Source organism: Manacus vitellinus, unplaced genomic scaffold (genome assembly GCF_001715985.3).
Source record: "Manacus vitellinus isolate BGI_N305 unplaced genomic scaffold, ASM171598v3 scaffold_3_pilon, whole genome shotgun sequence".
Classification (NCBI taxonomy): domain Eukaryota; kingdom Metazoa; phylum Chordata; class Aves; order Passeriformes; family Pipridae; genus Manacus; species Manacus vitellinus.
Window position 1 is genome coordinate 15,252,795 of NW_021940535.1, and position 22,964 is coordinate 15,275,758.

At 38.9% G+C, this 22,964-nt stretch overlaps 1 protein-coding gene across 2 annotated transcripts in view; it reads right to left on the reverse strand.

The window, feature by feature from the left end:
- The window catches only part of RBMS3 (RNA binding motif single stranded interacting protein 3), a 598,526-nt gene that overhangs the window by 443,705 nt on the left and 131,857 nt on the right, over positions 1 to 22,964 (reverse strand). The gene's annotated exons all lie outside the window — the stretch shown is intronic.

Here is a 22,964-nt window from a genome sequence, read left to right on the forward strand (position 1 = left end):
CGCGGAGAGGCGACCCCGGGCCAGACATATTAAATACATACTTTGTTAGACCGCTTATATAAGACTTGGTTTATTTAAAGTTGGAACAAAATGGAGGAAGAGGGTAAAGAGGAAACTCGCCCGGTCTGGCGTGCGGGTGCCTTCACCGAGACGCGTGAAAATACGGCGGTGCCACAAAAGTTACCCGCGGCTCCGTCTCCCCCGAGAAGGGCCGGGCTCCCCAGCCCGCAGCCGCTGCCGCCGCCGCCCGAGCCCAGGTGAGGGCCAGGTGTGGCCCCCGCGCCCGGCCGGGAGCCTCACACCTGCCACAGATCCCAGGCGTGCAGGACCTGTGTCAGCACTGCGATCCCAAATATTTATCCTCCAAAAGGCTCGAAGGAAGAGTCTGTCTTGCAACAGGACTATAAATCACCAGAGGAAAAGTGCATGAATAACAAAATGTTTCCTCTTGCACACAAATCCCAGCGTTTCTCCTTTTTTAAAATAACTTATTTCTTTAACATGTCATCAGATTCCTGGGCCTTTCTACAGTGGCTTTGCCTATTTATAAGTTTTGGGGGGAAAAAAACGTGGGGCAGCAGTTTCTTTTTGTTTTTATTTAAATCACCCATAGTATTGCAGCAGGATTGTCAGCTGCTGTATTATCAACCAAATTGCTTTAAAAAAAATTATAAAAAGGATTTCTTTAAAGGGACACTTCTCAAGGCTGATAGAGCTAAAATTAGACTTGCCAGCTGTGTTTTGGTTTGTGGGCACGTGCTTGCACATGACAGGAACATGGAAATATCACGCTTTACTCTGGCAGTTTGCTGTTCTCAGAAGCAGAGGGTTTTGTTATGGGTTCCTATAACTGTCCCATAGCCAGTTAGTCCATGAGCAAAAGAAAGCAGCTGAAGGAAATAAGCAGTACGGGAAGCCATACACATACTCAAAATACTGCCTATACACTGTGCTTTCATCACCAGGCATTAATAATCATTGGTAGTTAGGTACCAGTCCTGTGCCATACTGGTGCTGTGCTTGCACAGTTATTTGGCCCCTGTTGCAGGAGAAAAACTTTGCAAAACAAGTGCTCTGTTCCCAGAGCACTGTACAGGCATTAACCAGGTTCTTGCACATCCAGATGAGCTCTGTGGAGAACTACCATCACCCCAGCTTCCAAACCTGCTGAAACAGATTCAAAAAAAGTCTGGTTGGGTAAACTATTGAGTATTTTCATTTCCTAATGAATTCCAAGCCAGGACCATGTGGTTCCTCTTCTGAGGGTCCCTCTTATTCATTCATCTTCTCTTCTGAGAAGTGAATTAAGAAAAAAGAAATGGGAGGAGAAGCCTGCAATCCCCGCCTCCCAGCTCCACGGTTTATATCACTGCTCAGCTTTAAATATACTGCCTCTGGTCGTAGTGCATGATACTCCAGTGATACTCTTGCTTACGCTTTCTTCTCCACCCCCACCCCTCCCCACACACACTTTCCCTGAGGGTGAAATAGACTGTTTGAGCATTGGTATCTGCAGAAGTGAATGGTGATTACTTGACCATACGTGATACTTTGAGCTGAGACAACTTTCAGATTGTTCTTTCAACTGCCAGAATTAAGTTGTTGTGCTTCTCTCCTCACCTTCTCAGTTTTCCCTCAGGATATTAACGCAGTTTTTCTTGCTAAGCGGTTTGCTTGTAGATGTGGATGTAACCACTGGGAGAAGATAGAACCTATGTGTACAGGGTGAAATAAAAGATAAATACTAAGGAAGTGTAAAACTGTGCATTCTGACCAGGAAGGACTGATTTGGCTATGTCATCTGACGACTGTGAGTATTTCAAATGATGCCATAAAATTTCAACCCAAAATTTCCACACACTCCCCCATCAGATGCACTGGCCAGTAGCTCCAGTAGTTCTCACAGCTAAGAAAAGGTGGAGAACTACAGAAGGCAGCAGACTATTATCTATGTGGGTAACAGCTCCACCCTTCTCCTGCTCGCTCTCAGCAAAAATCTTAAATATGAAGACGGTTTGGATTTCACTTTTCACCTGTAATCCTGACCAGGTGCTGAGCAGCCTCTGCTGTTTGCTCTGAGTGCTCAGCATCTTGCATGATTGAGTCTTCAGAGATGCAAGATAGAGTGGAGGCAGCAAAAATAGGAATTCAATATAAAAGAGTGGGGGGCCAAGGGGAGAAGACAGGAGGCAATATAGCATAGCAAAAATGCAAATGAACAGCCACAAAAGCAGATTCAGATAGCATACAGCCTCTGAAAAAATGCTAGTGCTGGAAAATGGAAAATTTCCATTTGCAAAATACAGACATCAAAAAGATCATCTGTGACTCGGGAGCACACTGTTTAAATAGAATCCCCTTCATTTTCTGGCCTGTGCATTTGAATAACTGAATCCACTTGCAAACTGAAATAGCAGTTTGCCTACCAAGTGTTAAGTATAAATGTTCCTCAAAAGAAAAGACAAGCTGTTCGATCCCAGTGAGCAACAGCGTGAAAACTTCACAACTTTTTTTCCTTCCTATGGGAGGCTCGTTATCAAGCCCCAGCCAGGTCCACTCCTGGGAACCCGGGAGTAAGCCATGTCCCAGTGCATTTGGAAAGGCACTGGCACGACTGGTATCGCTGACCTGAGGGGAGATTCACAAGCCAGGTGAGCAATAACAATCTCTTCAGTGGGAAGTTTAGAAATGAAACAAAATAAATGGTAACACATCATCTGTAAACCAGATAGCCAAGTACATTTGAAGGCAGGCACCAAAGGATATTAACTCAGCAACAACCAAAGCTGTGCATAAGAAACCTGGAGTTAACTGACAAAAAAAAAAAAAAAAAAAAAAAAAGAAAAAAAAGAATCCTTCTCATGACAGCCTGAAGTACAGAAATTACATATGTTTGGTTGCCTTTCATAAAATGCAGATTTTTTCATTCACAAAAAGTGAGTTAAAAGAAAAAAGCAGACATTCAGTGAAAAAATGTAATTCAGAGGCTTTTATTTGCTAACATACGATTCTACTTACACTTTTTTTTTTAATGAGCTTTTTACCTATCCTATTAAAACCTTCTAAAATTATAGATATCAGAATCAGGTAGCAATTCAAACATTTTCTATCTCCTTGCTCTTGAAAAGCAACAATCCACTTTAACTTCTGACAAAATTATGTCAAAATTGTCGAAGTCATGACTAAGGAAATACAGATACCACCACTTAAAGCAATATATTAGGTTAAAGAAAAAAATAACAACTATTGCCTTGGGCTTATGTTTTTAACCTCGTCTCTCTAATTTTATTCTATTTACTCATTAAAGCTATTTCAAAGGAGACCATACTGATACTTGACAGCTTGTTTACAATGGGTTACAAGAAGAGTACTGATTTTATTTCTAGATCTGTCAGCACCTTCAGTTCAGCTACCTTAAAACTGTATTGATGAGCACAGAATTTTACTATTTAATAGTTCATTTATCAAGCTGATTTACCTAAGGAAAGCTAACTGAATTTCTAAGTGCATCCCAGTGTAACCATCAGTAAAGCATACGATAACTATGGAGGGGGTGGGGGGAAAAAGACACAGAGATACGAAATACTTAGCTTAACAATGACAGCATTAAGTGTCTGGCATTGACAGAATCTCTCTGAGTTGGGGAGTGCCACCATTATCAGATGTCTATCTCTCAGGAGAGAACAAACACCACTGAAGGTGGCTTTCCCCACACGTGCACACCTCCTCTGCCTGCATGAAAAAACAGCCAGGTTTGCTCTCCAACCTTCAGCAGTAACCATCGTAACACCACAAAGTCTAGAATTAGGCAGAGCTGCAGATGGCATAAAGTAAATCTGAAAGAGTAAATTTATAAGATTTGGGAAAACAGCGAAGGCTTGCCAGCTACCATCATATTTCATTTTTTTGCCCTTTATTATCTTCTGTTTTAATACTATGGCTCAGGTATTTCCATTGGTCTACTTTTACATAATGTAAAGGACCCAATTCTAGAGGAAATCTTCAGACAGCAGCAGAGTGAAAAATTTTAGGAAAAAAAGTGAACAAGAGTGAACATTCACTGATATTAAATTGTTTGTGTTTTCCATCTGATATAATCCCTCACATGCACAAGCAAATGAAACTAGCAGTCAGTTGAACAGATAGAGTGAAATTATGCATTAATGTCCTCTTTCAGCAGATGTTAATGGATAAAACCAAAGTAAATAACATTACCTTAGAGTTCTGTCTACTTTGCATCTCAGAACCCTTTGCAAGGGTTAATTAATCTTGTGATTCAGGAAAGGATTAAGTAACATGACCAGTCAATGGCAATGCCCCAGTTGTCACAAATAACTGTGGGTTCCTCTCGCCTCACAAACCCTCACTGCAGGGTAAAAGCTAAAGCAAATATGACCAATGGGGAATAAGACTTTCAGTTCTGGAGGAGATTCATGGGGAGAGAAAATAGTGCTATGGCAGAGAAATGCAATGTGATGAAACAGGAGAGAGACACAGGACAGCTGTAGCATATCATAGGATTGCACGTCAATAGTTTAGGGCTTTCAGAAAATACCAGGATTGTGCACGAGTTAGAAAACATGCCTTTCAAAGGTGATATTTTCTATAGCAACTCCACATCACAAGTCTGTAAATATTACATCTGGTCTCGATTCTGAACTCCCAGGATAAAAAGGGCAAACAAACCCCCAAACAGTAGGAGGACTAGCCAAGGCCGTTTCTCCCATTAACTTAATACTACCAGCATTAGATGTGGTATGATTCAGAGGGAGAAAATTCTTCACCTCCCACCTTCCCCCCCAAAGTCCTGCTTACTAGTCACTTTCTCCACCCCTCTGTTTACCTAAAATCAGATTGTAATCAGGGAACATGAGATTTTTTTTCTTAAGGAAGTTTATTTCTCAAGGTAATGGGGAGACGTAAATATGCTGCCTGTTTACTGAGGCTCATAAACACATACAAACACAGTCGATTAATTGTCACTGAGAGAGTTCCAGCAAACATGGAATATCCTAGCTTTTTAGGGCATGGGCATGTTTGACTAAATGTTCACCCATCATGTACTGAATTACTTAGTGAGATATTAATTTTGTGCTCCAGCTGAGGGTAATCACAGAACAAACTGGCATTATTCAAGTTACTCCACGAAATTACAGCAAGGGTAAGCTTAAGAACAAAGGCCAGCAGGAGTCGAGCCTCTCAACTTGAAAGGAATTATCTTTTCCTCTAATTGAAGTGAGGGCTGTTTTGTTTTGCTTTTTCTTTCCTTCCTCTTGCTAAATTTCCAGCAACGCTTCTTGGCAGAAGGTCTCCTTGCAACTGGGCTTTCATGCTTAAAGCCCAAGAGCAGGGACTCATCTGCCTGGGAAAGTTTACTAATGTAGCTACACCAGCATCCTCGACAGCTAGAGTTACATCCACGTAATGCTACATGTGGGCATTCTTACCGGGGAGTGATTACGCTGGTAAATGCCCCTATTTACATAAACCCAGAAAAACTCGACTTCTGGGTCCAGTTTTCCTACTGGTACTGCCCCTGACCTACGCCATAACCTTGGGACAAACCACTTCTCCTGCTCCCTCCCTTCTGCCTCTGCCTCATGAGCGTTGACTGGAACTCTTTATGGTGAGAACAATCTCTATGTTTTCACAGTGCCACAGGGGAACCTCAATTTTGGTAGAGTACCAGAACAACTCATCAGAAACCTCTAATAATGTATGTAAACAGCTTCTTCTTCCACTGTCCAGACAGCTGCTATTAGCGAGTTCACAGGCTGTGGCATTTCTTTAGCATGGGAAAAAGTTAACAATAGGCAGGAATGGAGGGTCATCTCAGGCAACATTCTATCACTATCAGATATAATACATTCTGCTTTCTCTATACTTATATATTCCCCAGCATGCCAAGACACATTTCTTCTTGTCTCTTTCATATCTGGCAGGCTTCTTAGCCCACTAAATAATACTTTATCGAATGCTGGCTGTAATAAGTCCTGAAGGAGCCTTTGCTAATAATTTCTATTTCGTCTCCTAATAGACCCCCTTCTAAAATGCATTACAATTATGGCACTACCCTAGCAATTTAGTCCAAAACTTCATTCAAAAGTGTTTGTAAAAATAATTTTTCATTACAATTACTGCAAATTTTATTGTTTTGATGAAATCTCAAAATATGACCCTTTTTTTCAGTTTGGTTCAAATTTGATTTTTTAATTTAATTTTTCCATTAAAATTCTGCCTTGACCCAACTGCAATAAAAATTTACCTTCTTTGTCCCCCTCAAAAAAAAGAAAAATCAGAGTCTAAAAAATGTCTCTAACACGTTTTCAAAAATACCTTAAGCAAAAATTATCTTTTTTCTTTACCCATGTAGGAAAATATTATTTAGGAATTATACAAATGAAATACCATTATGTAAATCATTCTCTAGGGAATGATTGTTGTTGTTTTTTTATTGAAAAAATTGTTGTTGTTGTTTATTGTTGTTGTTTTTTATTGTTGTTGTTTGTTTTTAATTGAAATTGATGACTGGGAAAAGCAATCTGCAATTTAGCTTGCCCCAGTAAGCCCTACAGTAATTCAGAATCTATTCAGTCCAAAGTATTTATAAATAAAGATCACAGGTTACGAGAATCTGTAATCTTCAGGCATAACAAAATGCTATTCTTCTCCTTCTCACCTAAACGCAAACGGGAACTCAAGTGGAAAGAACATAAAAACATATACTATGACCTCTAGTGCCTTCTTATCAACATGTAAAGCTTCCCTGAAAGCATTACAAGAAAAATTATAAGTGTCCACTAAACATGGAATCAAAAGACTATGCGCGATGATTCCCAACAGAGGGGGAATTTCCGGCTCTCAAATTCTGCCTCACCCAGATAGGGAGAAAATGCATAGCAAATGGAGAAGTACAGTACTGAGAGCTGGATAAAAAGTTCCACATGCAGGTAAGCTGCGGACTTGAACCAATTCTCCATTTTTCAAATCAGTTCACTCTTTTATAGGAATAATGGCATTTTTTTGTAATGGACAGTTTCCATTTACCACAGAACCAATGCAACCTGCCATGCAAAATCAAACCTTATGTCACACTAGATTACTGTCCATCATAACCAAAGAAAATGTATTGAACTGAATATATTTGGTTCAGGAAATCTCTATTTTGTCAACTGTAGTATAGCTCATTGTCCATTAAACAGTACCAAACCCATTCTGAACAGAGCACAGTGTAGAAATGTTTAACCTCCTAATCTGTACTTGTCCACTTGCCAGAACAAAAGGGAGGGTGACATCTAACAAAAAGTGAGTTAGGACTGACACTTTCCTGTACCAGAAAAATTCTTTGGGTAAGAGATCATTTATTTCCTGCAAACAGACAAATGCTAATTACAGGTCAAATCTTCCCTCTTTTTTTTCCTCTACCATTTTTTTTTTTCCTTTTCCTTCCTCCCCTCTTTGGTGCATCTTTTCTTCAGTCTTTTTTGTCAAATATCTTTTGCCTTCAAAAAATCTCATCAAATCTCTACATTCTCCTTCATCTAAAAGTTATCTGGTTTGAGAATAATTTGCCTGCCTTCTTTTATGTATTCCAGCTGGAGTTTTTAATAAAGCACAAGGACTCAAGGCTACTGTATTTTTATTAGGAGATGGTGGAAACTTTATAATGATTTCTATTCACATTCAGCAAACGCTCTTTCCTATTGTTCTACCCTATTCACCTCTCCCAACATCCTATTCCCAAATCGTTTTTACTCTGTAATCCTTCATCCGTTTTGTCTCCTCTTCATTCCTGTCCCCACCTAACCCTCTGTCTTCCCAGCACAAATACTTTCTTTTTCTCAATCTTTTCTCCATCCTTTTTTTTGTTGCCCCGATTCCTCAGTCACAGATGCTTTAGGCTCCACTTCATTACTTATGCTGCAGTTCTTTGAATGTAGAACAAAAATATTTGAGGGGGGGAAGAGTTATTCTTTTTAACTTGGAAATCCATCCTGCTGGATGGGAAGAGAAAGCACTCTATGCCATAAAAATCTAAATTAACATCAGCTGAGGTGACTCAGCAGGGATGTGGACAGAGTTAGGGAGTTAAAAACGTAGTAGAAGGCGAAGATATTAAGTTCTTTAACAGAGGAAGAATTTGGTCTCATAAACTGAGGATCCAATCAAACTCACCTCTTACAGACTACTTTTCAATAAAGGGTTTTAAAGATGTTTCTGTTAAGTATATATGTACACAGCTTGCCTTCTGTTCACAATTGCAAGTTGTAAGTTGTATACCCTTGACATCAACATGCTTGTCTTTTTAGGATCCTACAGCAGCAAAATATATATCAGCTTACAAACATAAAAACAGTGTTTGCCAAAGATTTCTCAACTCACAGGCAGCAGGTTAAGAATTACAAACAGAAAACACTTAAAGTCAGTAGGAGTTAAATATTAGTCTTTTGATATAGTTTTTCAGCTGAAATACTGACACAAATTCAGCTTGCACATAATGTGCACTTTGGCCATTTGGTACATTCCCACCAAGCAAAGGTGGATGTTTCAGTATTGTGAAGAGCTTGTAGAAAAAAAAAAACAACCAAACTTAACAATAACTTAATTTCATTTAATTCAGAAGTTGTATTTCAGCAATAGATATTTCTTTGTGCTAGTCACCTTATTTCACTGTTTTATCAGAAGGGCTAGTAGTGTTCTGTCACTATGGGGCTTGACATTTCCCATGTTATCAGACATTTGAGTGAACTATTGGTTTGTCAGATATCTACTGTTGAGTATTTCTATCCTGTAGATTACATTCTCCCTTCAAATTCATGGTGAGAAATTTCAGTAAAACCATTTGTCCTTTTTGTGTTTCTCAAGAAAGATTTGGGGGTTTTTTCTTGTGTTGGAATAAAGTGGATTCAAATGCAGGCAAAAATGTCCAAGCTCATCCAGCTGCTTCTCCTTGGATAATGGCTGGAAGGAGCCTGAGGGAAAGCAAGGTTTCTTACAACATGTGGAAGAGGGACCTGAAATTTGGCCAAATGGGTGACTCATTCTGCTAGGGATGCACCTTCTACCTTTCTTGTGAAAACTTCCCAGGTTTGGACACATGAGAAACATTTGAAAACACACAGTCCCTGCATCCTCAGCAAATACCTCCCTAGAGTTCCTCTACCTGCTTCCCTCCCAGCTTCCACAGACCTCTGCAGAAAGACAAGGAATGTCAAGACCCTCTCTCTTTAAGGAAATCCCTTCCTCCACTGTAAGGAAGTGTGTGCACAGGAACCGCAGCTGCACAGAGCAGGAGCCAAGGATCGCAGGTATGACAGGAGATAATGACACATAAGTCAAGTAGTGGGGTATTGCATTTTCTTTGCAATAAGATACTGCTGTGCTGTTGGGGTGTTGCCCATCACTCACTGAGATGACGAGCTGTGGAGAAGGTGGCACAAAGGCAAACTGAGGAGTAAAAGGGGGGATATGCCTTGGTTACAGGTGGAGGTGAAGGCAATACATCAAGGCACTGGTGGTGTAAAAGGAGCCCAGGGTGAGTAAGCATTACAGTCTGAAGTGGAGAAGACTCAAATGGGAAGCTGGAAATACCTGTGCAAAATGTGATATAAGATTAAGAATCGACTAAAATTAGGAATGAAAAAGCAACAGTGATGGCAACCAGGCAGTTAAGAAGTGCCAAATTGATTCGGGGGACTAGGCAGGACATGAGGGGAACCAAAATGGGGGAGAATGGAAGGGCACAGAAATATGTACAAGGAAAGAAGAGGACAGCCCTTTTCCCTCTGCATCCTGGCTGTAACCTCCAAATTCCTGGCGTTGACTACTCCTCTGTTGTGAACAAAAATCATCTACGCCCAGCTGCAAGGCAATCCACCCCCTTCTAGCACTGGTCCACATAGACTATTAAAATCTAATGTTGCCAGACTCTTCATGTCTCTGTGATAAATAGAAAGATTTCAACCTTGCTGACAATCCATTTGTCAATATGCCATGGGATGGCATTTTCAGGTTTTCAGTTTGTTGGGTTTTTTAAAGCTAAAATCTTTTTCACATGTAAATTAAATTAAAAGAACAAGAGGGAAAATTCCATATGATCCCACATTTAAGGTTAATGAGTAATGGGATAATTATAAGGAACAATAAAAAGATAACAAGTGTTCACAGAGAGGCCCATTACAACTGTGTAGACAACCATTACTCTGTAATTTTATACCTTTTGAACACTTGACTTTGCAACCTTAATGCTTTTTTAACATTGTTTTTGCCTGTGTAATGATATATAACAATCTCCAGACACCATCTGCAGTCTTCATATTTCCTTGATCTCTCTCAAACAAATTTTCATACTGAGTATGAGAAGAGGTAAGTGATTATCTATCTCACTGAGCAATAGCCAGGAGATAGTGAAGGATGCATTTGGTTGTTGCCTCTCTGCACATTCATAATTCTTATCTCACCAGGTGGGACCATGCTACAAACTCTTGGGCTTGGTTTGTCTTCGTTTTGTCAAAATTTCTTGATTCTGCAATTTGCTTCTCCCATTGGTCTGACAACGAAACTCGAGTTAACAAGGTTTTAGGACGCAATTAAATATTTTATTTTATTCAGTAGGGTTGTGGTCAAGAGCATGGCATCAACCATTTTCTTGATTCCTTCACTTCTGACACTGCACTGATAACCTTAGTTGTATGTGCGGTCCTTCACTGCTGGACCTGGTACTAGACACAGTACTAGGCATAATGTTTAATTATAAAGAGATATTGCATGCTTACAGATTATCAAAATATTTCAAGTTTACTGTTAAGAAAAGCCAATATTAATAAGAGTTGCTTTTGCATTTCTTCAGGCATTACATATTTTACTGCAAATGTCAGTTCTTAGCAAGGTCTTAGCTCTTGTTTCCAAAGTATTGTAGTATCAATAAATGCTCTTTAGGACTGTCCCAACTCCTTGGCACTCTAGCAACTCTGGGTCACCTTAAAGTCACTGCAAGTCCCTAAACATCTGCATCACTCAGACTGGAATCCTAATGTGTACCATACAGCAATCATCGCTACACTACCTGCATGCTTAGATGCAGGTGGTTCTCTTGGCAGCTGAGATTTCTATTTGCAATAAAAGAAAAAAACTGTTTGTAGTAAAGAGCAGACACTTTGGGGGACCAGCTCAGTGAGCTGACTACCTGTGGAGCACACATTCTCATTTCCAGCTGCATGACCCTGAAGTAGTCATTGCAGTCTGAGTGAAGAAAGGGAGTTAACACTAAATAATATTAGATAAGAGCCAATCTCTACTCAGCACTCTTCAAACAGCAAGAGAAACACGTCTTAGGTGTAAAGTGAGAGATCAAGTAGGAGGAAATAGTAGTGAAGAATGATAGGGCAAATGAAAGACCCTCTCTGCACACCTCTCTGAATTGGTCTTTTCTATTATTAAGTTCTTGGCTATAAGAAAAAGTGACAAAGATCCCATGCTCTCACTATCACAACAAGTCATTCACTTGTTCTTCAGCATCACAAAGAGCAGTATATGAACTTCACCATATTTATATCTCCAATTTTATTCAATAATTTAGCTGCTGCCTCCTTGTATGAAGGAAACACAGTAATGCCTAATTCAAGAACTAGTCTTGTAACAGCACTAACCAGCAAGGCAAAAAAAGAAAAAAAATCATGTTGTATAACTCCTACAAAGATGAATGAAAACAGATACACTAAATTCGAATGTGCTGCATTAAAAAGGACCGCCTCTGAATTGAGATGATGGATGGCTCCCTATATACAAACACTTATACACATGTAACTAACCCATGATCCAAGCAGGCCGGTAGATGACAGCGTGCTGTGGCACACTTTGATCCCGCAGGACTGTCTGGGTGCAGTTCGACCCGGTGCAGTAGAACTCCCCCCTAAACATCAGAATCATTTCCTGACCTAGGTATTAAAAACTCTGCCACTTGCTCCAGCTCCCCTAGGAACCCCCATGGTTTTGCTTGTATGTGGCTCTGGAACACCTTCAGTGCTCAGTCCCCCGCTCTGGCCTCCTGCTTAGCGCTGGCGGTTGTTGCATGACTGCCAGCACGAATACCAGCACCTTTTGGCCGAGGAAGAGGTGTCATACCAAGCCTGGGATTTCTGGAATATGATACTAGGATTTCTATATTAGCCTGATGGAGCTTCTAAGTTTCCACCTTAGTTGCTTTATATAACACAAAAGAAAGTATATTAAAAGACAAGTTGCGAAGTGAACAGCTACAATTTCTGGAGCACTAGAATTCAGACTGCTTTTTCCACCTTAACTACACTCTTGAGTCTCTTCATTAGAATAAAATCTGCAGAATCACATTGAATTCTAATGGGAGGGCTCCTTGCCTCGTTCTCAGTGTTGGATGGGCACTGCTAACTGTATGACAAAATATTTCATATTTTATTTTCTCATCACCTTTTAATGCCATACCATATTTCCTGTACAGTATTCAAACTCTGCTCTGAAGACAGAATTATTAATGCTTGCATAGACTCTCAAGGAGGTGGTTTTTTTTTCACTACAGTAATAGCATGCTTTATAACACATGTAAATTTATCTTCCTAATACCTGAGGAGACAGAGAACTATGTTCATCTCCAGTTAACAGGTCAGCAACTGAAGCACATACAAAATTAACTAAAAAGTCAGCAATGAGTTTTGGTTTCCTTCTTTTAAGGAAGGGCCTACATTTTCAGAATACTGTGTATCATATGGCACAGTTCTGCTCAAAGCCCAGGCTTCAACCAGGAGACATACTTATTGGTCCCATCTCATATGTAGACTGGGAGCTTCAGATAAGCCATCCCTGCTATCTTTTCCACAACATTAAAACCTGCAGCTCCTTCTCAAACAGGCCTCAGCCACAAATAGTAGGAACAAGGCCTTCCTGTCTCCTCTATGGGATCAGCCCACCAAACTGCAGCAGCAAACCTCAGGGATATCCTGGCAGCAGAGAGACCTGCTGAACCTTAGCAGGCAGGTACTGTCCCAAGCCTCAGGCCAGCATGCTAATCTCAATCTTCTTCCTCAGTAAACTTAATCCTACTCTTACAGCAACTGAAAAGAAAGGTTTCTCATGGGAAAGGATAGGAAACCTTAACAATAAGCAGTTCCATCAATCCTTTTCTATATATAAAATTAATGATACTGAATTGTAAAATTATTGGAGAATGAAGCAATAATTTTAAGAAATAGAGAGCTAAAATAGACTCCAAAGGATTAACATCCACAGTAGATTATCCCCTCCATACTAAATTGGGTAATGGATTTCTCTGAATAGGATATTTCTTTATAGCAGAAGCATAAGACATTCTTTTAAAAAAGATCTGTAATGTCTTACTTTACATATGTCTTGTGTTTTCTTTTGCTATTTCCTTCAGTCATTTAGAACTAGTGATCTTGACTGGTGACACAAGCGCATATTCTTGTTGAGACTTGTCTTCATATCTTGTCTTAATATATACGGGAAGAATACACAAGCCACGTGTGATCTTTGGAAAGACAGAGCAGAGGTCTCCGTGTGAAGATTTCTGGTCTCTAATGGAGTACGGTGGGACACAAGTAGGCAAAAATAGCATTGCGGTTAAGATATTGGACTAAACTTGGAAGATATCTTTTGGTTCCTGGCTCTGCAGCAGACATCCTGTGTGTCCTTGGATAAATGCCTCTTGTGAGGCTAATTTCATTTATGTGCTCATGTACAGGGTAATGAGCCTCATAAACAGCCTATAAATATAATCACTTGAAATAATTTTTAAGGTACAATCTCTTATATTCAGCGAGGAATTACATATTCTCTTGGGAAATGAAAAAGTGTTTTCTAAGCTAAAGGCATGAGATGGGTTTGGATCCATCTCAGTTTCAGTGGCATCTGTGTACACATTTAAATTTGGCATGTGCAGACCATTACAATAAAAAAAGAGTATGCATTATTTGCACTATTTCTCATTTTCTTTCTCAGACTGGGATTGTTCCCATTTATAGGAACTCCAGCTGTAAGAAGCAAGCAGAAACACACATATAGATGATGATATCTTTGAAATATGTACTGGCTCTGTATCCTTTTTGTTCAAAACTCTTGGAAACATCCCTAAAAATCTGTGTGCACGCACAACAGTTGTAATTATTCACATGGACCCTACTGTAAATCACAGACTCATATGTACATCTGGAAGTTACTCGTCTCCACACACACAAAGAGCATAACTGTACAGTTCACAAATAAATTTCTATAGGAAGGGCAGTCCTAGATCCAATGCAGATCTGCCAAATCTGCTAGCCAGGGTGGTATTTCACCATTTGTGGTGCAAACTACTCCTTTACTGCTTCAGGGAGGTTGTTGGTGCTCTGGCAGCCTCTGCTACAGACATCCAGAAATGCCAGGTAAAAACTGCTGCTCACAGCAGGTCTACATCAGGTGGGATGCAAGTGCAACACACCATGGACCCTGGGACTAGGCAGCAAACACAAACTGTGTCAAGGTTAGACCTCCATAGTACTCCCAGTTTTGTTTGTGTATTCTGATTCAGTCACTTCCTTTTCAACAAGAATGATTTCCTCCAACATATATCTTTGCAGTTGTTGACCCTCTGTGGCTTGAAGGTCATAAGGTATCAGGAAAAAGTAAATTATACAAATAAAATTTTTAAGTCTATATCTATAGTCTGCACCTACCACCTATGATTTTGCAAAAATACAACTACCTGCTTTCCAAGGTAGACATCTCTTACTTGGGACAGGTCATTATAGGAAATTTTTTTTTTTTTAATTTAACTTAATATATCCAGTTAAAAAGCTATGCAAATGCAGTCATTTCTGTATGGATTATTTACAGGCAAAACAGTGTCTGTGTTTGAAAACTCACTCCATCAGGAATACATTTGCCATAAAGCAAAGTGCTTAATAATATGAAAGTATAGCTGAAGATACTCTCAATGATAAGCTAGGAACTAGAGTTCATTATTAATTTGTAAAGTAACTATTGTTTCCCTTAAATCTCTATAACATTCCTTGCATTGTGTTACTGTTTTCAAATAACTAGAAATGCCAATACCTTAATGAATCAGACTACTACAAAATAGCCTAAGACTGTTAGAATACCAAAAAATAGCAACTCCTAACATAAAAGCGAGGAGGCAATATGACAAAATTAAGCACATAAGCAGAAGAGACCTGCTGTCTCCCAATGAAAAGCATCTAGGTGCAATGCAGCTAGAAAAAACCATGACTGCAACTTTACAAAAGCTGATAATTCAAATGTGATCACTTACATATATATATGTATCTGTATATATATATAAGCAAGTGCATAACTACTCTGATAGGTTTGGTTTTGGTTTCGTTTGATTTTTTTTTCCCCTTGGATGGGAGTTATAGGGTATTATAGTTACTCCAGTGAATTCAAGGTCATTTAAGGGCAAAGTTATGTTTCTGGAACTACTCCTGCTGTCTGATCTGTGGAACAACTAACAGCCCTAGCAATTAGGAACAGAAACCTTACCAAGGAGCATCCTTTCATTAGGGAAAGGAGAGAAGACACAAAATTAAGAATGAGTGGCCTCTTTCCTTGCCTCTTAGGAATGGTCAGAGCTATTTGTTAAATGCCTTGGCACTGGGATGTCTCAGTAACAATAAGGCCAAGGCCTGTGGCAAAGCAAGAATCTTGACACTCCCAAGAACTTGTTAATTTTAGCAAGTAAGTTATGTCTGGGGAGCTGAAGTGAAGAAATGAGATGTAATAATGCCACATTGCAATATAATAACATTATTAATAACATTCATACTGCCATCAGATATCTTCCAAAAGAAGACTTCTGATATAGAAAAAAACCACTCAAATATTGGTACATATTTTATTAAAGCTGAGGATACAGTGACAGCTCAAGAGTAAACTGTATGTAACAATTACTCAATAACAGGTTGTACAGAAGGCTTGGATAGTTTCTTGTTTGTATCCTTTTGGTATTTTTTTTCTTATTTTTTCTTTTTCTTTTTTTTTTTTTTGTCATGTATTGACAAGGACATTGCTCATGTTCACTGAAATACCTCCAACTATACAAGCTGTGATCAGTAACACATTTACAAGTGTCTCACACTGCCCTTATATTGCTATTTTCTATTTTTCAGGGAAATACATTCAACACACATGCACAGAGTAAATCCAAAATGAGCCTTAAATAATCTTGTTCAGGGCAACAGAGAATAATGAGTGTGTCTTCAATGAGGGGCATAATTACAACAAGCTGTCAAAGGAAACTTTAAGAAGGTTTGAGGGCAGGGGGAATTAAAAGCTATTTACCTCTATCAAAGCAGAATGAATAAGGGTAATGAGTAATAACCCTGAGAAAATGACAACAAAGGGGAACAGTTTCAGCACCATGAGTGGGAAATTAATCAAGTCCCTCTTTTGTTAACAGGTGTTACACAATAAATTCCCTGTGTTCCACCCTGAAAAAGCATCCTTAATACCAGAAGAGTTCTAAGAAGTAAACAAGAAAAATGCTACCTTGTCCTTACAATACACTGTTTGCAAATGTCTAAAAGCACCTTTTAGTTCAAGACAGTAATATACCGAAGCTCAGTGTCTTATGGCATTTGGATTTAAATTTATAGAGAAAATATAACAAATTCACTAGTAGGCAATGGATTCCGGACTAGGAAATTCATTTGGACAACACCAAATGATTTTCAGGAAGCACCATGTAACAGCTAACAAAGTCCCAGTGTGCTTACTGGAGATATGCAAGCTTGGACATCTTGATTATATCTACAACACTTCAGTTCCCTAAGCCAGGGAATACTTGGTTCAAGTCAGAGCAGCACAATGCACTTGTGTAAACAGAAGACTGAAAATCAGGAAATCCTTAGTTCTAAAATGAGATCCAACTGTGCCCCTTTTTCCTGTCCACAAAAAAGTTAATGAAGCAACCTAAGCAATCTGCCCTATCCTCCCTCTTGGACAGAAAAATAGTAGTATTTAACTACCAGTCTCAGTGAAGTGTTGGATGAATTAAATAAATTAACATGGATAGATTGAAGAAGTTCACATCTTTAACACATTCTAAGGAAGAAAAAAGGCTCCATAAGCATTAAATATTATTGAAATAGTGAGAAGATCTTTTCAAGGAGAAATTACTACATTTCCTTTCTTTATATATTGATTAATCGTTAATGCGGCAAAACACAGAAAGATTAAATTTGACAGTTGTCAAGGAATGGTTTACACTCTTACATATGTTTTTGGTTTGACACCTCAAATAACAATGTTATTGAGTGGATCCCGATCATGTTTCCAAACCACTCCTGAAGGCCACAATCTTAAGATTTTCTGTGCAAATTATCTTTTCTGATGTCCATTCCAGCTTATTCTTATTTACTTACATATACTTGAGAAATAGGCCTGCACAAAACATGTTACTGCTGCTCTTTGTAAAATTATTTGAGGACAATTAATATAGTTGCTTACTCATTTCAGAGATTGTGAAATATGCCTTGTACATTCAGATTTATCTAAAAATCTAAACTACTATTTACTGTGAGCTTAAAAAAAGTTCAGTAAACAGAAACACAAGAGGGACACTTTAGCAAGGTCATTTTGCACTTTATATCAAAGGGTAAATAATGTAAATATGTCATATTTACAAATTGCAATAAACTGAAGTTTAAAAAAAATCTCAACCAAGCAAAAAAAAACCCCCAAAAACCAAGCCAAACAAAACCAACCAAACAAAAAAACCCCAAACCAAAACCAAACACAACCTTTTCTTCCCTTTTTCCATTTAGGCAATTGCTGTAGTTGTGGTGACTGATGTAGGTAGCTGAATGTCAGTAGCTAATATAAATGAGACTGAATAGGAGGGCAGTGTTTGGAAAAGACCCTCTAGAAAGAAATGAGCCGTGTAGAGAAAACATGAGAACCCTTTTACAGAATACAAGGCACAAAATTGCTTTTGAATTTTACTTTTCTTTTAGAAGCTATTTGAAAATAAATAATGTTCTTCTAGTAACCATAAATAATTTCTTTAAAAGGAGAATTGCTTATCCTTTCTGTATAAGCAATCTCAGCACCTAAGTCCAAAGAGAAAGAAAGGGATCTACATGCACCTTCCTCCTCCATCTGCTTCGGAAAGTCTTCTCCTGAAAGCTTTCATAGTTTTTTTTATTATGCAGTTTTGCTTCTTTTTGAACAAATACAATTAAAAGTAATGGTATATAAACATGAGAGTCATGGGCCTTGGATAAGTCAGTGAACCTAGCTGCATATTTGGCCCTTAAACGAGATTTCTCATGAACATATACAAGCTTTATATCCCGTATTGGCCTGCTTTGTTTAGAATAAGACAGGAAAGTTGATCCAATCACACTAAATTTTGAAGAACCAATATACATCTGGAAGCACACAAAAAGAAATCTCCTTTACTCAAACTACATGCTTAGAATACATCCAAACTTTCTGTGTGTCATTGGCCATGCTGAGCAGACAGGCCTACGATTTCTGATCTAATCAACCTCAGAGTGACTGTGAAACCAACAGCTGTGTCTGAGCAATTGGAAAAATAGATTCAGAACAAAGGGGAAGACCCATCTCATCAGGGCTTCTCCCTAAGTGCATAAACTCAGCTTCAGTAGAAAGCATAAATATTTCATTCACTATTTTGTACTGTATTTCTCCAGGGATTTGTGCTCCAACTACTTTCTTTTAAAGGTGCATTAATGTCTTCTTTTAACAGCATCCCTTCTAAACTTTTCCCCTTGCTTAATGGGCCTGAAGGGATTAAACCCTTAGCAGAAAAATGCATCTGTTGTACATAACATCACAGTATTAGACTATCATAATACCAACTCATTTATTTTCATTTTGTGGAAGTATACCTTCCCTTGAGAATGATGCTACAGGGTATATTTCCTTCCTGATGCTTCCTTTCATGTATTGTGTGATGTTAAGGAGAAACACTTGTATTCAGACATCAGAAGCCCAAGGCTCACTTTTTGCCTTGCATTTTGAGGCCACATTATGCCAGAATGGTATCTAGGCTGGCTATCAAAGAGCTCCAGAAATTCTGCCCGTCTCAGAGAACATGCAACACATGTTCTTTGCACTTGTCACAGCTCTGGACACGGATCAGACAGAACTCACTTAAATTTGCTTCTGCTTTGGGTGACTTCCTTGTGCACCAATTCAAGAAAACTGAGCTTAACACTTCAGTGAGGTCTGTTGTGATCTCACTGCTTGAACATGTACCACAATAGTCGACACCAGCACAAACAATGGTGCCATTCGGTCATGTATTGAGCAAGGCTTTGTCTACACACGATTACAGCTTCAGTACTCCTTTGGCTTTGCATTAAATAGGATTCCCCCTGCAAGGAGTGTTTATAGTGTCCATAATTTACAAAATCAAGACCAGGTCACCCAAATAGCCTTGAAATCAAGAAATTATAGGGACTACAGGTGAAAAGTGGTAACTACTCTTGCTTACTTTGGTACTTAGCTTTGGTAAACTTAGTAAAAAATATAGTTCATCTGAATGGAAAGATGTTACTTCATCTGTAAACTAACTTCACTTTAAACCAGATAAAAGAAGTTGTGTATATTTGGTGCCAGAATCATAATTATTTAATTAATCCATTACTTAAACAGTTACATGATGGGATTTTCGAGAAGCATCTGGGCACCCTCTCTGGGCTACATCCGTGTGGATTTTGGGCAACTGCACATCTTCAGTCACTGGTATCTGATTTGGCTGGTTTAACCTCTTTCACAGTTATATGCCAAAGCCTACCTGCTTTCCCAAAACATTTCTAATGAGTATAGTAATGGCCCAACCATTTGAAGATGAGTGAAACTCTTTCAATGTTTTCTTTGAAAGAGAACAGGCACAGCACAAAGAATTTCCTAGGTACCCACAGAAGTAAACTCTTCTGGAGCTACAGCTGCTACATGCAACAGTAAGGGCTACCCTCAAAACAGGGTGGAGTTTTCTCTCATCTCAGTGAGAGATTAAAACAGTCAGGTTTTCTCTCATTGCTGCAATAAGCAGCATGCAATATAGTAGGTCAGAGGGAATTACAAGGAGTCAAACACATTCATTATATAGCACCAGGTAACATTACATACAGGGGCTGGCAAACTTTAGGACAGAAATATGTGAAGTTAGAAGCAATGTAGTACCTTGCTGCCTACTAGGGCAAGAGAGGAAGCACAGTCATAGGCAAAATTTTCCAGAGGCATTTTTGAAGAAATGGTTTGTCGAATTGAGCGGAGAAGGGTGTTTAATTCTCCTAGATAATATGACAATGATCAGGAAGAAATACAGAGCCAATGCTTAATGGTTCAAATGGAGGTGCTGGCAAGGAGCATCTTTTGGAAAGAGACAGATCTGCAGTGGTTTAGACTCAATTTTGATCTATGTTGAACTGAAAACCCAAAGTGCTGGAGAGGGAAAATGTACCAAATTTTCCTGATTGTTTCTTCATGTAGGATCCTGCACTCTTCTAGGTCTAAGGGTAGTCATCAGTTTTACCTTAACAGAAAATTACGATGTCTGGTAAATAACAAAGGCAGAGGTTGGAGGGGTGGGGGAGAGAGCCATTACTTCTCTCACTCAGTCAAAAAGTAGATTATACATCCTGCAGTATGCTTGCAATGTGACAGACTTCCTAGAGTACACAAGTGTGTTAATCAATAGTTAGGATCTGTCTAAACATATAACAAGCTGTTTTGAGAACTCACATTATCCAAGAGGGGGGTTAATGAACATCAGCACAAAGCAGAACTATGGTTGCAAAACCTTAAAATGACAGGGAGAGGAAAATAACACCGACTTGGAATCATTGTAGGCTTAGCCACTGAATGATGCTGAGAAGGGCACAGTCCCTGTTGACTGAAACTAGAGATGAATTCAAGCCACACAAATTCCAGCTCAATTTCAGACTTGCCATTATTTTTGCAACCTTGCACAAATCAGCAGTCTTCTGTGACTGGACTGCCCTTGCTGTCCTTTTTCCCAGTGCAAACAGTGGAACAGTCTGTTCTGCCTAACGCACAGAATTACTGAGAAGAAATCTGTGCTTCTTATTGCTTTCTCTGACTTTCCTGTTTAACATAAAGCTTTTCCCATTAGCAAGAAAATATAAATGCATTTGAGTTCCATCTTGCAGCAGGGTATGGTTGCATAACCTTTCAGTCTGGTCAGCTTTCCCACTTGTCTTTCATCTTCTCAACATAACATCTGTTTTTCAAAGACAACAGATTCTCCACTGTTGTCTTGGGACAACACTAGGATATCTTCCCTAAAGAAGACATTTTGTTGCTCTTTTGGTTTGTGTAAATTAGCAGGGATTTCTTCTGAGATTCTTGCTAAACCTTGCTTTAGAAGGTGTCTGACTACACTGTCAGTGTTTTCACACTGGACAGCCAACACATACTGTTTTGTTGGTGCTTTCATTATGCTGAACTGTATAAAGACCAAGGGGCAGTGTGAAAGGCAGAGCATAAGAGAACTGTATTATTAACATCAGCTTCTGAAATATTTTCATGTTCTTTTATCTCAAAATATGGATAGGATATCTTTACCAGGGTGGCAACTGTAATTAGATTACTCTTTTCCATACCACTAATACATGTCCAGCAAAAATACAGAGCCCTACTGCGCAGTTCTGTGGTCTGTTTTACTTTACCCTCAGCTGATAGTTCTCATTTATTTCTTGACATCATAGTATATATAATGTGGAAGCTCCAGAGACTAAGAACTTTACTAGGACATAAAAATTGACTTTTTGGGTTCTTCCTCCATTATGAAGAAATCTTCAATTAGAAATTCCCAAAAGACACCAATTCTTTAATGTTTGGCGCCTTGGTACTTTTAGAAAATCAACCCATTTTTAATTGCCTCTTGTTAAGCAGTGAGGATCAAATTTGCTTATCAGTTTTGAAAGTATGGATACATTTATCTAGCTAGCTAGCTACCTATAAAATTCCTTTTACATCCATAGTGCTATCCACGCTTTTAATAAATCTGAGATGGGTCCAAGCCTGTATTGATCTTCAGACAGTGGCTGTGTATATTAATCTGCACTTATTTTTTCAGAGTGTATTTCACTCATTGACAAGGGTAATTGGACCATGGGGTAGGTATAATGCTACAACCACAACTGTTTGTACATAAAGCTCCTTTCTGATTACATTTTAAGTTACTTTTCCCCAAGTCTCCTTCATCAATAAGTGTTGACATTTTTGCCTCAATGCATGACTACCTGAATCTTGTAGAAAAGGAATATATGAAATTACCAGACACTTGTGATGGCTGGCCAGAAAGGTTACAAAAGCAATAAGCACCTGAATCAGGTAAAAGGTTTGAATATGTGTGTAATATGAGAATATTCACATAAATACTCTGTTTTAGTCAAGTCTACAATAAATACCATGGTGCAGGTTACATTTCAACTTGTTAAACTAATCAAAACAGAAGTTGTGCATGTGAACTGAAAATTAAGAAGGAAAAAAAGTTTCATCAGGTAGCAGTATGTAGTTCATCTTTCAAGTGAGAAAATCTGCATGTGTGCCTTTCTGTGGGATGTGGGATGAAGGCTGCATTTTTTGTGGAACACAGGCAAAGGTAAGACTGGAAGTTAGATTTAGTTTCTTATCCCTTAAGCTGGCACATAACAACAGGTGTCCTAAGGATTTCTAATAGGAAACAAAGGCTGAGAATTCTGCAAAGATTTCAAAGTACCATAGAAGCTAAAGTTGAAAAGATTGAATCAGTATTGGGTCAGTCAGACTAGCATCACTCTCACTGCAGGGACAGTGTTAGCCCAATTTCCTACTCACCAGAACTCAGGAATCACCAGGTGGTGATGTGTGCCATGCTCCAATAGGAAGATCATTTCATTGCAGGGTCAAATTCTAAACTCAGATGTATTAATATATAGCTA